The sequence below is a fragment of the Taeniopygia guttata genome, chromosome Z, assembly GCF_048771995.1.
Source record: "Taeniopygia guttata chromosome Z, bTaeGut7.mat, whole genome shotgun sequence".
Lineage (NCBI taxonomy): Eukaryota > Metazoa > Chordata > Aves > Passeriformes > Estrildidae > Taeniopygia > Taeniopygia guttata.
This window is the reverse complement of record NC_133063.1, coordinates 29,729,466-29,747,477: the sequence shown is the minus strand read 5'-3', so window position 1 is coordinate 29,747,477 and position 18,012 is coordinate 29,729,466. Positions and strand designations below refer to the sequence as shown.

Sequence of the window (18,012 nt, the reverse complement as noted above, 5' to 3'; positions counted from 1 at the left end):
ACTACTTCCCATAGACAGACAGGTATTCAGCCACCTCCAGGAAAGATGGGCTCCATCACTTTGAAGAGGGACTTGGGAAGACAGGCATCATAATTCCAAACTTACCTCCTCCCTACTTCTGCTCACAGCTCTTGATTTGCAGCACAGTTTTTCATGAGGAGGGATATTCCTTTGGTCTCTTTGGGTCACTGTCCAGCTGTGCCACTCCCATTCTCTTGTGTACACCATTTGCTCACTGGTAGGGTAGCCTCTGCATGTGCTAAATATGTGAAAAGCAGAAAAGGTCTAGATGTTGTGCAAGCACTGCCCATCAATAATGAAACGATCCCTGACCTATCAATACTCTTTTCAGCAGATACCCAAACATGGAACTATATGAGCTACTACGAATAAATTTAACTCTGTTCCCAACAAAACCACTACATTTCTTTCACTGTAAAGAAAAATCATGTGAGGGTGTTTTTTAAGATGCTTGTGCTGGAGACATATTTACTGGAAGTCTATAGGAGGCAAATATATTAATTGATCCCTGTAGTAAGGGGTTATTAATAAAATGCATTTGACTTATTCTCCACTTGCTTGCTTACATGATAAATGGCCGGATATTACTGAGTTTTAAAATAAATCAACCTAATATATTCTCTTTGCAGTGTATTTCAATATTAACATATGTTTATGTCACCTATAAGATTTCATGGTGCATTATCTTCTACTAAGGTTTTAAACCAATAAATGCTTCACAGAAAAACCCTGCTGGTTTTTCCATAGAACTGTAATAGTACTGCTTGGAAGGGTCTTCTGGAGGTCACCAAGTCCCACCTCAAATTTCATACAAGATTGCCAATATTTGAGTAGATAATTTATACCTTTTTTTGTAGCTGAATCTAGTAAAACCTCCAAAGAGAAAAGATGTGTGGCCTTTTTAGAAAACCAATTCCAGTGATACTCTGTCTTCCCTGTAGTCATAAGTTACTTTTTACTTTTTCATATTCTTAAAAGACATATATGCTGATATGCTGATATACAAACACAATAGCTGCCTAAACCCTTTCTATCTTTACCCTGTTAATTCAAAGTCTGTAGATTTTTATTCAAACAGTATTCTTCAACAGAAATGGCAAAACTCCAGAATGTTGATGTTTCACTGTCAGATCACTGAAATCACAGAAAACACCAATTTTGACTTAAGATTATTTCAGGAAGTAAATGAACATTTTATGTGGAATCCTAAAATCAATTACCAGAATCATTACATATAGAACTCACCAAATGTGAAAACCCAGGGCACCGGGAGTATTTCTCTATCTGCTTTGGGGTGTTCTGACCCCCAGGGGAGCACTGACTTTGACCCTCATTCGTGGAGAAAACTTCCAAAGCCTCGAGGTAAATTAGAAATCACAAAATCATGAAATAGATGGTAGAGATTGTAGATAGTATTGTAATATGTCACATGGGTGAGAAATTTAGGTTTTAGAATTTTTTGTATGTAATAAATGGGTTCAAGATGGAGGATATAGGATGTGGTCTTGAGTTCCCTTCTTCTTCTTCTTCTTCCTCTTTCTTCTTGGGTTTAGGTGGTATCTTGTAATTGGGTAGAAAAAAATCCACATTGAGGGTCTTTAAGGGTCAGTTATTGGGTTAGAAAGGAAAATAATTTAGGTGTCACTTCTTAATTGGGTAGTTTAGGTTTTGATTAGACTTTAAAAGATCTTACAGCACGAGATTGTTGGCCATTTTTGTGCTGTTTTCACACATGCAAGGTCTGGGCGCAGACAATGTGCTGAAGTTTTGATAAGGTAACAATAAACAGAAGCTGAAGACTGAGAAAGTTCAATGCGTCTCTCGTTCCTGACACAGAACTGCTTCAGGAGGGTCTCCCCTGCGAGGGGAGCCCCCAGGGAGTTGTCCAGTTTGGGGTCCATAAACTCACACCAAGACAATCTGATTTTTGTACAAGTATTGACTTTAATGATTAACAGTTGCACATATCTAACAGGATTGACATATTATTAACTTTTTAGCCTACCCTGTAAAATACATTTCAGTGGATAGATTTCTATCAGGAGATTCTTTATTCAAAACAAATCACGCACAGTGTCATTTCAGCAAAATTACGTAGCAGAGAAAAATTAAGGAAAGTTCTCCTCTTCAACCATCTCCTGTATTTCGACTTCTTGCCTTCTGTGCCACATCATCCCTCCCTCACGAATTATGGCTGCTGAGCAGTAGCAGTTAGAATTTTACCTCCCCCTGATAGTGGTTTTATAGCACTGTCATAACCCATTGATATTACAACAAAGACCAGAACACAATTAGTAAGATCTCAGCATGTTCTTGCCATCTGTTTATGGACATATATATCTCTTCCTAATGGACAATAAGTTGGAAGATACTGCCAGTATTTCCTCAATAATGAAAAGGAGATTAGGAGTTTGATCATGCAACAAGTTTATTAACGTAATCTTTTGACTCTTAACAGTTTTGTGTATAAGGTAAACTTACTTTAAATCTATTGTATTGCTTCTCAGTTATGTGCTGATGTCAATAATTCTAAATCTGTAAACACCATGCCCTAAATTGTAGGCAAACCCCCATATTTCTACTACTGAAAATAAATAAAAAATCCCTTTCAAAGACAGTATTTGAGTTTATAACTCAGGTTGCACCTGTGCTACTGATCTATAATAAGTTTTATTTAGCAGACTAAAAAAATATTTGCACATCCTAGGAGAATTAATCCTCTACTTTCAGTAGTACATCATGCTGTGCTTTGTAAGTGGGATGGACAAAAAGTTGTCACTTACAGTATTTCCTGAAAAAAATATGAAAAATTAGTAAACACTTAAAATATAGTACTGGTGACATCAGAAATGGCACTGAAATTCTGTAATATGAAATGCTGATGCATTTCATATTACAGAATAGCTGAAATGCTAATGAGCAGCCAAACTAAAGAGTAATTTATTAATCTGCTTTATGTTTTTCTGTTGCAGTTTTCAAAATTTCTTCTAAAAGGAAAACTACTGAAATGGAAATATCACTGTTCCACAGTCCATGAAGAGACATATGCTGAGGCTTGGCAATAATACAGTGAGCAGTTCTCACGGGAAGAGAAATTACAGAATGGGTTCTCTCCATTAAACCTTACAAGAGTCACTACAGAAAATAAGAAAAAATGTTTTTTAGAGATTATTGAAGTCTGATCAATAAAAAAAAATTACAAAATCAGGAAAAAAAAAAAGGCTGGCAACTTTATGGTTTTGCTTTCTATTTTCTTTCTTTTCTTTTAGAACTAAACCAAGTTACATCCATAATTTTTTTCTTCAAAATAAATTGTCAAATTATTTTTTATGGGTACCATATGTCATCTTAGTGTTTTTGTGAATTCAAAATATGCAAGAGAAACAAGCGCCATGATAAAGTATTAGCTCTTTATTCAGTGCATAAATGGTAATATAAGGTAACAATCCATTCTGGTTTGCTCAGGTTTGAAGCAGATGTTGATTCTTTCATTATAGGTTTGCCTGGAGTGGTTCTTCAGAGTTCTTAGGCTTCAAATGTTAAAGGATTTAAATTCTGACATGCAACTTGCTGAGAGCATGTTGCCTGGTGCTCTGAAATTGCTTGTGAGCCCTGAAAATGTTCTACATAGCAAGCAACACAGTAAATCAGTAATAAAAAAGACTCATAAAGAGTGAAAACTGCAGGAAAAATATATTTCCATTAATTTTAATTAATGTAATAGTAGTAAATACTAATTACTATTAATTATTAATTGTAGTAATAAAGTGGTATTTTCACACTAGAAAAATTATGAGAGAAGGGGGACTGAATATATCACAGACAGTATTTCTCATTAGAAGTATTCACTGAAAATTTCCTCTGATAGTTATAGTATTTATAACAGAAAATTACCATGTTGTTCACTTATATTGTTAATCACATGAATTTGAAAATACAAATAATAAAAAGCTATAAATTCTGTTCCATGAAAGATTTTTTTTAAAGTGTGGAGATAATTATATTTCAGAAGAGAAGAGTGTAAATTTTCCTTATCTTTGTTTCATAGTATATTTTACTTTTTCTTAGAAAAGTCGAGTTACATTTGAAAAACATAAACCAAATATAGTAACTTGAAGTGTTGAAGTTCTAGTTTAGAGATCACAGTGAGATATAACACTCAGAAATCTTAAGTTACTAATCTTGCAAGGTCTGCGAAATTGAAATGCAGAAGACTTATACTCTGGAAGAAAACTTTAAAACACTGGCATAAACATGGATTTTCTGTGAGTGTTTGCATGTTGATAGTAAATACACGTCACTGAGACTAATTATAGCGGATCTATGCACTAAAGAAAATCGCACAAAGAGCGTGCAATATAAGCCAGCAGGTAACAAGGCAGGTTTTATAAAGTTGATTTCCCTTGAAGGCTATTCATGCACGTATCTTCAGTACATTCTAGCATTTAAAAATAATTTTGTCAGAGTATTTTTTATCTGAATAATTCAGAAGTATTATGAAAGGCTGCTTTGTGTTACATGTGAATGGTGTGTCAAGAGTACCACCATAGAGGACTTTCCTTTGCCTTTGATTTCCGTGTCTGTCACTTCCTCACTCATTACATTCCTTCTACATTGTCATTTTACTGGAGAAAGGTTCTTTACTCCTTGAGTCTGATCTTTTAGAAACTATCACATCATGCAGATCTTACTACCTTTTGAGACTAGAAATTTGAATTTAAATTTCTACTGGAGATTCCTTAAACCTTGGGTTAAATTTTATACAATTACTGCAGAGTTCATTTCAGAAAAATAACTTTATGATATTATAGTCTTGCAGAATACACTTAGATCTGAATTGCTTCATGGGCTGCAGGGAAGATATCTATTCCAGCGTGGTCCTTAATGGGCTTCTGGGAGGACAACCTGCTTCACCGTGGACTTCTCCACGGGGTTCAGGGCAATCTCAGCTCTGCACCTGGAGCACCTGCTCCTCCTCTTTCATCATGGTCTTGCTGTCTGAAGGACTGTTTCCTTCATGTTTTCCTCCATTCTCGCTCTCACACTGGCTGCACATTTTTTATTCTCTCTTACATATATTAATACAGAGGCACCACCAGCACTGCTGTTGGGGCTGTGTTTGGCCAGCATGGGCCGTGTTTTGGAGCCAGCTGGTGCAGGGTTTGTTCAACACAGGGGCAGCTCCTGGTCTCTACTGATACAGGTCATCTCTGCAATCTTCCTAGCCATCCACCTCATAGCAAGAGCTTGCTACATAAACTCAGTTGAGAACCTGCCCTTCCCTTCTCTCTTCCTCATCACTTGAAGATTAAGAGGATGGATGTGCCCTCTCTGGTCAGTAAACAGATCCGTCTAGTGTGAGTGTGAGCTGCTCCTAAGGATAACCATCATCAGTTGGCTGATTATCTCAGAGAAACACAGAGATATCCTGTGGGTGATGGTGTGTCAGGCAATTGTGATCAGCATTGTTGCCTGGTGACACCAGATAACACCCATGACAGACTGGTAGCTGAAACAGAGGTATTAATGCCAGGTAGAGTTCAAACTGGGAAGAGACTGCTCCTGTTCAACTTTGAAGGTGAGGGGCAGTGGTTAGAGGCCGTAGCACTGCACTATTGCACATTGTGAGTGAGCAAGTAGTTTGGAACAGTTTCCTGTCCCATGTCAAGGTGGGAACAGACTTGTTTCAATGCTGTATTGTCCCCACTGCTCCACTCCTTTCTACATTTATGTAGCTGCAATCTCTTCTACTTGCAGCTTTTGAGTGGCAGAGTATCTTTGAACTGTAACAAGAATGATAAGTAATGCATTATTAATATATAAAGTGAGAAAATAGGTGATATCATCAGAAAAATGAACAAGAATCGTCTTAGAGCTAACTGGTTGATAGAGGCAATTTTATAATGATTTAGTGATTCTTTTCTTTTCTACTTTACAGTCTTTCAGACAGTATCTGTTGACTTCCAGCATCTTTATGTAAATTACCTTGTAAAATAATCTTAAACCAGGCACAATCTTGGTTGTAAGGGCACAAATTCCAGATCCCTCCTTCAAATAAATCACATTTTTTTAACCAATCCTGCAACTGAAGTTCACTGAGAGTATGGGGAGAAAATGACAATAATTTTTTTTTTAAATTTTTATTCCTAGTAGTATTTCTTGCCCAAATAAAACTCGGTGGATTTAAACAGTAAGAAAGAGATTAATGTTAATGCAGCTGCATATTGTAAAAGTAAGTACTTGATCATAAATGGCATATAATCTGTTCCAGTAAATTATATCTATAAATTTTAAAATGTACTGCTTGAAATTTATTATGCAACCATTGATTTCATGTCACTAATTTTTTCATACATTTTACCATTCACATTAAACATTTATACAACTCCACTTACACTAATTTGTATTCACTGGCTTAAACGAGCTTCAAAATAGAGGTTAAGATGCCTTTTTCCAATGAGCTGACAAGTGAATCCTGTTTTAAATTATTTTAAGTTCCTTAAGCGGTAGATCACTATTGTTTATTACAAGGAATCACTACAGAAACCTAACCTGCTCTTAAAACTTTACAAAGAAATACAGAAAGTGTTAATCAGCTGAGAACTGGGAGCTACTCCTGCCTAGTACCTTCTCTCTTTCAAAAAGTGAGTGGAGCCTTAAAGACTTTCTGTGCCATGTTTTGTAAAGTATGAAAAAAACATGGAAAGTTTAGGCTTCTTTATTCTTCCCAAGGAGAAAATTCTGGAAATAACAAAGGTAAGGGAAATGGCATCTAAACCACTCTTGCTTTACATGATGACTAAGAATAGGATTGCTCTGTAAATGTCAGTGACTTGACTTTAGCTGTACTTTAGTACTTTCATGTAACAAGGAGAAATCTGTCATTACAAGCAGCTTTCAAGACTGCCAATAAATGACTGCAGGAATAGGGTTATTTTCTAATACCTGGTTGTACAACACTGGGCAGAAAATCCAATGTATTGCTGAGCTTCCTGAGGTTACTCCTGCTTTATCCAAAAAGCATGGAACTAAATGCTGGATTTGAAAGAATTTGTCCGAACCATTAATTTAACTATGAAATTTTGTATTTTCTTGGGCACATAATCCCATTGTGCTTCAGTTCCCATCTAGAGAGAATATTGGTAGCTTATTGAATTTCTATTGAGAAACTGAAAAACTAGTTTGCAAAACTGTCAGAAAAAGAGTATGTGAACCATAAAACTATGTACATTTATTAATTTATGGAATTACTTTCCTGGATCAGCTTGATTGACCAATAAAAGCTTTAAGGTGGGGAATTTTTTTTCAGTTTGTCAAGCCTCAGCTTTAGATTTTACTGCATTGTGTCAGCTGTCATGTAGAACATCTATATTTCAATTAGGTTCCCTTTGATAGAAAGGATTTGTTCTTATATGTCTTGTTGCTTTAGTAGTGCCAATCCATTTATTCTTTATTTTAATATAATTTGTGTGAATGTGATTCTTCCTTTCAAGTCTTTTAGTTTTTGGAGTTTTTTGTGGGTTTTTTTGGTTTTTGTTTGTTTTTTTTTTCTTATTCTTTGTATCTTTACCTCACTACTCCCACTACGAAAGGGAGACTTGATAGATGAATTGCAATATATTATTTGCTTGGATTTGAGGAAAATTTTATTTTCCTTTTTTCTGTTGCATTCTGTCCCTAATGTATGCTTTGGTAGTTACAATTATTTGCTTAAGAGGAGAACAAGGAACAAAAAAGACCTCAGGGTGTGCTCTTCTGTCCAGAATTATCATCTCAGTGTGACATTTGATGTAATACAGATGGTGCTGGAGACCTGTATGATTACAAAACGGCTATAAAATATTTTATATAGTTTAAGCTATTTATTTATTTATTTATTTATACTAGGAGCTGTGGAGAGATACAGTTTTGCACTAGCATATTTTACCGCCCAATTTTAACTACTGTTTCCATGGAAACTCCTTTCACTCCAGCACTTTTGCAATTGTTGGTTTTAATATGCTACCAAGAAGTCAACATTTACCAATACAGAAAAACTGGGATGGAAGATAAAGATAAATTGAATGGCCTCCAAAGGAAAGCAGGGTTATAATTTGTTTCTCAGCAGTGGGTTAAAAATTTGTGTTTCAGGATTAGGATTTCTGGGTTTTGCTGAATAAATAAATAAATAAACAAATCACATTTTACCCTTTGTGAAATTTCCTTTAAAGAACTGTAAGCATTTTGAATTGACAGCTGCTTGACATCTTTCATTATCTTGTTTTGTCATCTGCAATTTAATTGGGTCCCTTTGCTTTGCTTTGTGTTATTACTGAAATTTAAATAAACTGCAAAAGGCAAGGGAAATTTATGGTCTCCCTTTTTTATAGGACGATAACAAAAATGAAGCTAGTGTGTTCTTTCCATAGAAAAATGGAGGTATTTTTGCCAAAATTAGTGCTGAAAGACATTTTCTTGATCAATGGCAGTCAGTCATGCGTCTAAAATATTTATTTCATTGTTCTAAGAAGATGAAAGGAACATTTAATGATTGACCCTGTTTCTGTCACTGTTTTATGCTGTGATCTCACAGATTATGTTTGCATAAGGAGGTTTTTGGGGTTTTTTTCCAGTTTAGGCTCTCAGGGGATTTTTGTTTGTTTCATCTGGCCTATTATCAAGGATAGGCTTTTACTAACTTTACTAAAAGACAATTATAATAATTATAATAATTATAATAATTATAATAATACAATTTTTTTTACATTTGGGACAGTGGGAAAGAACATGGTATGCACAGTACACAGCTATTGTCTATGAAATTGTGTCCCCTTTTTCAAATATCCTTCTACATCCTTTTTTTTTTTTTTTTTTTTTTTTTTTTTTTGTTAAATGCATCTTAAGAAAAGAGATTGGTTTTACATACACCTACTTTATATGCTTCAACATACATTTTTGATCAGTTTTATTTTCCTTGTCTCACAAAGGAAGATCGGGTAAAAAATATGCACTTGAGTAAAGTTACTACAAATACATCCAAGCTTAGTTGAGTTAGATTAGCATGCTGGTGTTGCTTGTGATTGCTCACTGGTACCTATAAGATGTAAGCTGCAAACCGAAAGCAACTATCAGCATCTTCAGTATTACTGCTTTAGCACCAATTACACACAATATATCTGCATGCATATAAAAATCAAATAAATGCTGATATAATTTTAAATAGTATTAAAATTAAAACTTGAGCAGTGAGACAGTAAATCTTCTGTTGTTTTATCCTCAGTTTATTTTCTGAAAAAAAGAAGTAAAAATATAAATTGTGCTATGATATTTTGCATCTGATTTTACAAAACAATGCAAGAAGAATTTTTATTAGAATAATGCATACATAGAAAGGAAGATGAAAATTGCATGAAAATAGCAGGATTTTGCTGGGGGGACACTGCTGAGACAATATTTGGGGGAGACAGCCAGGGGATGCCCTGGGGTGGCCAGTACCAATGAGTCCATAACAGAACACAGCTTAGCCCTTTGTTGAGAATAAACTGCTATATTTTTGGAAGTTTATATTCTTATTTTTAGGAATAATCAGCTAAGCTCAGGAAACTGGTGCAGGGTGTGAGTGAATGGCTGTGTGAGTGTTTGACTCTAGATCAAAGGCAACCCATCACAATACAGAAACATTTCTTTCTCTTAAAACAAAACAAACAAACAAAATAAAAATTCTTTCCTTGAAAACTGAAAAAACCCACTATATCTGGAAAGTACATTATCAAAATTTTGGAAGTGGAGGTAAGACATGAGTAAGGAATATGTGATTTCTCTCATCTCTACTCAGAAGTTTCTCTATTTTGAAGAAAGGTTTATCAGACTTTAATCATTTGTATTCACAAATAGGACATCCATTAGGTCCTGCAATGTCCAAATAATTAATGACAGGAAGGTTATGCTCCCTTCCACAGTGCTGTGACTACCAGGGGTACATGGGGTTTGTATTATACATATAGATGTGTGTGTGGGAGGTTGACTCTTTTCTTTATGGCTGTATGAGTTAAAGTGCAGGACCTCAGGATTTGTCTGAATAAATTATTTATGTGCCCCAAGCATGCAGGTCATTAAATTAAAGAGGAAACACTCTTTGATTCGCATAGCATTTTATTCAGTCCAGAAAAAAATATCCATAGGTCAACTTCTTTCTGTCCTGTTTGAATCAATTGTTTTGTACATAGTTTCATTTGTGGTTTTCATTTCTTAGATTAACGGTATTGATGTTGGGGAAACATTAGCAAGATAGGAAAAAAAATACTATTTTTTAATATTAGTTTTACATTTTGATTTAAAATGTGGTGATTTTAATTCTTATTTTAAGTTTCACTATGTCCTTGGCAATAATAACATCTTCAAAGGTTTTCAAGTGCATGAAGAGAGTATTTTTTGTCATTCTAAGGATTCTCATGTGGTACAACTATAAATTTGGCAGTAATTCTTCTTACTTTAGTGTAAAACACTAAAAACTTGGAAATACCTATATGGTTGTATAATTCCAATCCAAAGCTGCTTTGATTTTAAGTCATTCTATTTTGATGAAAAATGAAGAAATGCTTTTTGACCTTCCACATTGAAATAGTATGGGTACAGTTCTTTACTTGCAGTTGACTTCTTTCTTCAGCATATATGTACAATATTTCCAAACCAGGCTGACATAAATGTGCAACACCCTTTTAAATAAGATTTGAGAATTTACTGGAAAGAGGGAATTTGTATTCCACCAGTTACACAATCTTCCAATTTCCTTTGCATATTTGGACAAAGGGGAAAAAAAAAGTAAAGAAATGTACTCCATACTGGAGTGAAAAAAAAGGGGTGAGAAGCATTATCTAGTGCAAACTGGTCTGCAGTAGAATAATCAGAATAATAGAATACTCAGCCAGTTTCCCACCCATCTCATAGACTTATACCCAGTCCATATTTTGCAACTTTGTTCACAAGAAGCCGTGACAAATGGTGTTGGATACTTTGATATAGGCCAGGCAAACACTGGCAATCAAATACTTTGACATAGGCCAGGAGTATTCACCGATCCTCTCATGCCAACAGAACATATTACTGCGTTGTACAGTGTGACTAGGTCAGTCTGGAATGACTTTCCTTTGTAAATCTGCTTCAGCTTTTCCTAATCCTGCTTTATTTGACTTGCAATACTTTCTAAGAGGACTCCATGATATTTCCAAGGACGGAAGTAAGACTAATGGGTCTCTAGGGGTTTTTTTCTGAGTTCTCTTTTGTGCCCTTTTCAGTAGGGATATTTAACCTCTTCCTGTCATCACCCAGATGTTCCCTGATTTCCACAGCTATGCAGATATCAAGACAGTGGCCTGGCAACAAAGTCAGCTACTTGCCTTAACACCCTGGGGTGGATACACCCTGGCCCATAAATGGGTATGGGTTGAGCACTTGCAAAAGGCTGCAGGGTAGCCCTTCCTCCACTACTGCTGGGTCAACACAGAATTACTGTGATTGCTTAATCCTGTGGTGTGGTTACAGCAATATCAGTGAAAACAGCCAAAGAAGGTACTGAGACCCTCTGCCTGGCCAGCATTCCCAGTGAATATTTTGCCAGAGCTGTTTTGTATTGAGCCAGTGTCTTTCCTGTGCTTCTGCTTATTGCTTACCTATCTTAAGGACCCTTTCATACTCTTGAAATCTTTGGCCAGTTTTGGTCCTAGCTGAGACTTAGACTTCCTAAAGAATGAGTTTTGTCTTATTCTCAGAAACCGTTCTAATATTTTTGTTTGTTTGTTCAAATGGTAGGCTTTCAGATATCCATGAGTTAAAAGGTCATTTCTTTTCTGTTTTTTCTACTGAAAAAATAATTTCTTTTTGTTTGTGCATTACAAAGAATTTATTTGTTTTCATGTTTTTCCTTCAAGTTTTCATTAATTTTTAGTTTTGAACACTAGTCAATCTTCATTGCAAATTTGTAATATATACGTTGAGGCTCTTGTATGCTATCACAAAATGACTACTTTCACTATGAAAGTGTCACAGGTGTGATCAAATATATTTTTAAAATTACTTTCTAGTCCACTCACTGTTGCTTTTTTGGTGTCATATTTGTTTTTCCTAATTTAATTAATTCCTCAGCTACTCTATCTGAGATCTATAGTGTTTCAAAAACTTGCAAAAGGTCATGTCTGTACAAAAAGAAAATTATTTAATTACTAAATTACTGTGCCATTACCCAGTTACTGAGAGGACTTGACTTTCAATTTTCAGGACTTCTAAAGCAAGGCTTTTATGAGAAATACATCTTGTCAATAATTTTTATTTTATTTTTTGATTTTTATTACTGCTACATTGTACATTGTAAAGACCTGAATAAGATATAGAGCACTGAATAAGAGTCTGTTTCACAAAAACCATGTTTCACTGAAACTAATCCTACCCAGCAGCAATAAATTTGATATATTTTAGATATTCCCTTATCCATGTAAGTATTGGGAAAATTAATCTAAATTTCAAAGCAAAATGAGTAAAGATTGAAAAATAATTTTAGCTAAATTCCGCTTTTTTAAGCTGAAAATTAAATGAACTTTGTAGTTAAAGCAGTATCTTTGCAGTTAAAACAGTATCTTCTTAAGTTTCTTAGATCCAGGGTGTGCAATGAAAAAATATGAAGTTGCATATTTGGTTGTTTACTTACTGGTATTTTACTAAACTTTCAGGTGAATAGCACTGAGAAAATTGTGTTTCAAAACAGTTTTATTTATATTTATTTTAAAAACTTTTATGTTTTAAAGAGCTTTTAGTTCTTTTAACTCTTTTACATATATTAAGCATAACATGTTTAAAATGTTTTAACTGGACATAACAAAACATTTTCAAAGAAGTGAAGTATCATCAAGATAAGTGCTTGGTACTTCAAATACTATGGAATTATGATTTTGAGTCCAGAAAGATAAAATAGTATTGGAGATATTTTAGAATTCTCACTGTGAATCCTGTATGTGCTACTCAGACACATAAATGTAGGAAGTAATCTCAGTGAAGTCTTTTGACTCTTGTTAGCGGCACACAGAGACAGAGCCATTTTTAAAGGTAGTTGCTATGTTCCAGTTATTTAATATCTTGTTCATAATTAGGCAACATTAATCCATATTTATTCTTGTTCTTTTCTTGCTTTACACTTTCTTCTTAGTTTTTCATGTAATATTTTCACAGTATCTGTTTCATAAAATATGACAAGCTGTTTCTGATGGCAGAATGCAGCTCAATGACCGAATCATCTGAATGACAATAGTGTATGTGCATCAAAAATGTTAGTTCATAAATTTAAAAGTAATTCAGCCTTTAGACAGTTTTTAAAACTATAGTTCTTGTTTGAATAAGGCATGGAAAAATTTAAACATTTTAGCAGACAGCATTTGTGTAAAAGAAAGATTTGCAGATTAGGGTCCCTTCAGATGAAAAAGAAATTCACTCTGTATCTGGAAAAGTGAACTATTCACTTTCTGATAGTAGAATTTACCATCTGGGTCATTAACACCTGCTGATGAATTTGGGGACGTTGACACTTTGACACTAATACAGTGAAACTTCCATGTATCACTATGATTAAATTTCTAATAATACATTATTTCTAATTGAGCATTCACTTCCAGAAACTTGTTATTTAAGAAAAAGCCGCAGGATTTTCTTGAAAATTATGTTCTGTAGCTCACTGTAATTTCCTGCCACCTTTTGCAGTTTAGTTCATTATCTGAAGTCCTGGGAAATTGTTTCATATGGTAATTCCTTTCTTTTGATGCCTTAAGTTTTAGCTTTTATATTTTTCAAATTCTGTGCTGCTTTAGTGTGTAGTTTGGAGCTTCATATTAGGGGATGGTAAGATCTCTTCACAGAATAGGTATACACAACAATTCCTTTTCTAGCTGGGGACCCAAAGTCAGCCAATACAGATCTCAGGCCCAAGAGCATAAACAATGGTGGACTGAAGACAGAAAACAAGAAGGATGGGACTTCATAAACTAAAGCTATAACTCGACAATTAACTCCAATATGCAAATGGACCAGAACTTATAAAAGAGTGAGCAGTTGATCATTTTGTGACCATTTTGGGCTCATCTTTTGTAGCTCTGGCAAGGCTCTTGTACTGCCCAGGGTATATCTCTTAAGGCCTTTTAGTAAATGCCTACTTTAACTCCGTCTAGCCTCTGTTCTAGGTCAGACTTCTCATGGCATCACTTCAGTGAATGACATTTAGTTTACAAAACAGTTCAGGCTTATTAAGTGTTTCCAAATTTGCTTCTTACCCTCAAAGATTTCTCTTTTCTTTTAGTTACCATCAAATTAGTTAAGGCAGGTGTTGGAGCTTTTAAAAATATAGAACAGTAACATGAATTTCTTATGTATTGAGAAAGGACTAGTATATAACACACAGATGCTCATTCAGTCTATAAGAAAAGCAGAGGGGGCCTTCTGTTAGAGGGTGCCTTCAGATCTGATGCATGCGCTGGTGTTTCATTTAAGAATATAATTAAATTTGAATAAAAGTTTGTTCATGGTATTAAAGGGGCTTTGTCAAGTACAGAGTCTCTGTGTAGAGGACACCAAAGGATAGCCTCAGCCATAACTATACCATAACAGAAGCACTTCACAGCTAGTATATCAGAACAGTCCCTCTCTGGAATGCTGCATCCAAAACCACCTGAATGAGGCAGTTCTCCTACTCATTTGTGTGGCTCTTGTCGCTCCTTTTAGACCTGCTAAATATAGAGTGCATTTTCCTTGTTGCGTCTGCTGTTTTCTCATTTCCATTCTGCTTTTTTGAATGTATAGAACAAAATCTGGAGAGAGTACCTAGAGAGTTTTCATTCATGTTTAGTGTCCCTATGTGTCTTGCAAGCAAATACTATTTAAATTTGCATCAAAAAGCTGGTTAAAAATCAGCTTTCCTAATTTGTAATTGCCATAGTGATTCACATAAAGAAAGCGCAAGATCTGATGCTCCTAATGCATTAGGGAAATTTCAGTCATGTATAAGGTATTAAAATCTTCCTCATTTGAATTGTACAGTCTTAAGTTTCAGTGTCACTGTCTTCTGGAAACTAATTTCCTTGTAACCTGAGCCTCTGGGATCAAGAATTAATAAGGGTGGGTTTTTTTTGCTTTTTGTAAATACAATAACATCTTGTGTCTGTATGAGGATCAGAAACCTCCAGTAGAAATTCTGCTAGAGAATCAAGAGGCATTTCTGCTCCAAAATCCTGAAAGCTGCATTATAAACTTTACCATCTGATTTTAAATATGACCTCATAATCATAATTTCTACAATCTTTGGCCACAATGCTCTTCTCTTTTTAATCACTCTTTTGCTTTATGAATTATTTTTAGCTGTGGTAACAAGTTGTGCTTTTTTTATTATATAAAATCGTACAAAACATCAGGAATCTTCTGTCTCAGTGTGTCTTGAAAAGGTATCATTTAGAGTGTCTGACATTAATAAAGTTACCAAAGAGAAAAACATTTTCTTAATATATTTGCTTCTTAGCAACTGATAAACCAGTTTCTCATAATCAGTTTTAAAAAATGGCTGGTAGAACATATTAAATTAAATTGCTTGGTATTAGAGCAAAAAGACAGGCTCACCATGTTGACCTAATTATGCCTCTTTTGTTCACTGGATTTTCTCAGAAGACTGAGTCATTTCCTTTTTCCCAATGACTGATTTACTGGCTGTTCCTTCCCTGTTACAATCACACAGATGGTGTGATTCTTTTACTGAATTTCTCAGGCTTTTTTTTTTTTTATTACTTCTTTTTGAATTGCCTTAACTTTTTAAACAGCGTGTTCCTCAAGCCTTTTTCTTCATTACATTGTGGTACAGGTCAAGTAATATATGGTCTTTATCCTAACTCTTGATGTTATCTTTTTTTTTTTTTTTTTTAACTATCATCTCAGAATGACTTTACTATGTAAAAACATTCTAATTCTTCTTATATTATTACCATTATAAGGGTTATTATTTCCTTCAACACATCAAAATAATTCTGTAGTGTCCTAAGATGACTATGTGTGATTTAATTGACTAAGATTTGTATGTTTTTTTCATAGTGTCCTCTTTTTCTTCCCTTTTGAAATGTTCAGGTCAGAGCTATTGCAAAATTTAAATAATTAAGAACATGGGTTTTTCTTTTTAGCTTTTTGCAGACAAAAAAACCCAAAACAAAACAAAACTATACACAGTGTTGACATGCGAGACCATCTCCGGGCGGGCGCCTGCAGGCACAGCGGGAGGAGGGGAGAGGCGGCGGCCGCTTTTCCCCTTCGGCTCTGCGAGGCTCAGTTCTAGTGCAGGAACAGACGAAATGGTGACATGGGGCTCAGGTGCAAACACGTGTTTATTGTAGAAGTGTGTTCCTGAGACACCAGGGCACCGAGTGGGGGTCGGTTATACCCCGTGCTGGGGGAGGGGGGGGAACCTGAGCCGCGGCCAATGGGGACAGGGCAGGGGACAGGGGCAGGAAAACCCTGGAAAGGCAGGGTGGGGCAGGGACCGGACTGCGTGGTGAGGGGGAGTGATAAGGGAACACAGCATCGGGACAAGGGACCGCAGGGGGAGGGAGTATGGGGAGGGGAAGAAGAGAAAATTACAAATCCCGCACACAGAAAAAAAAAAAAAAAAAACAAAAAACAAATAAAAAAACCCAAATAAAAATGAAAAAAATAAAATAAGTTGAATATCAGATGGAAATAGATATTTTATGTGTTAGAAAGGCCAGGTATCTTAGAATGGGAAGCGAATGGGTACTTGGGTACTTTCAGGGGGCAACACCATGTTTCACCAAATCCAAAGTTGCTCTCTGCAGAGCTGCTCTCCAATAGGACAGTCCTGTGCTGGTACTTGGGGTTATTCCTCCCCAGGTGCAGGACCCTACACTTGCCCTTGGTGTACATCATACGGTTTCTCTCTGCCCAGCTCTCCAGCCTATCAGGGTCCTGCTGAATGCCAGCACAGCCTTCAGGTGGATCAGCTGCTCCCCCCCAGTTTTGTATCAGCAAACTTTCTCAGGATGCCTTCCATCTCTTTGTCCAGGTCATTGAAAGAGGCTGAACAGGATTGAACCCAGTATGGGTCCTGGGGGAATGACACTGACTACAGCCCTCCAACTGGATTCTACTCCACTGATAACAGCACTCTGAGCTCGGCAATTCAGCCAGTTCTTTGTCTGTCTCACTGTCCATTCATTTAACCCACACTGCCTGAGCTTACCTACAATAATGCTGTAGGAGACAGTGTCAAAATCCTGAAGCCAAGGTAGACAACATCTACTGCTCTCCCCTCATCAATCCATCCTGCCGAGCTATCAATGAAGGCTTTAGAATGGTCAAGCATGTTTTGCCCATTGTGAATCCTGGTGAAGCTGACTATCCTTGATCACCTTCTTTTCTTTCCCATGCTTGGTGATGACATCCAGAATGACCTGTAACATCACCTTTCCAGGAATAGAGGTGAAATTTATTTTCTTGGTACTTTCCCAAGTCCTCCTTTCCCTTTTTGAAGATGAGTAACACTGACTTTTCTCCATTCATCAGGAAACCCTCCTGTTCTCCATGATCTTAGAGAGGCTGGAGAGTGGCCTAGCAACAACATCTGCTGACTCTCTCAGTACCTGTGTGTCCATCCCATTAGGTACTATGGGTTTATGAGTGTTAAGTCCATCTAACTGTTCTTTCACCCAACACTCTGTGACCAAGTGCACATTTTCCTTTCCCCAGCCTCCTGTCTCAGAAGTCTGAGAGACTCCTACGGGCCAGTAGTGAAGATTGAGGCAAAGAAAGCATTCAGTGGTTCTGCCTTCCCTGTGTCTTCCATCACCAAGACACCTATCTGATTCAGCAACGGCCCCCAGCAATGGCCCCAGCAGGTAAAATGCCCACTTATGCTATGATATCTCTAAGATTTTTACATGTTCTCCATTACAATCTACTCCTCAACACATTTTATTGAAAACT

The 18,012-nt window shown here is 36.0% G+C and overlaps 1 protein-coding gene across 1 annotated transcript in view; it reads left to right on the top strand.

Moving 5' to 3' along the window:
- PRR16 (proline rich 16) overlaps nucleotides 1-18,012 on the top strand; it is a 361,985-nt gene that overhangs the window by 237,644 nt on the left and 106,329 nt on the right. Inside the window, exon 4 of the transcript XR_012053229.1 lies at nucleotides 17,776-17,924. The gene's annotated coding sequence lies outside the window, so the exon portion shown is untranslated. The remainder of the gene's footprint in view (nucleotides 1-17,775; nucleotides 17,925-18,012) is intronic.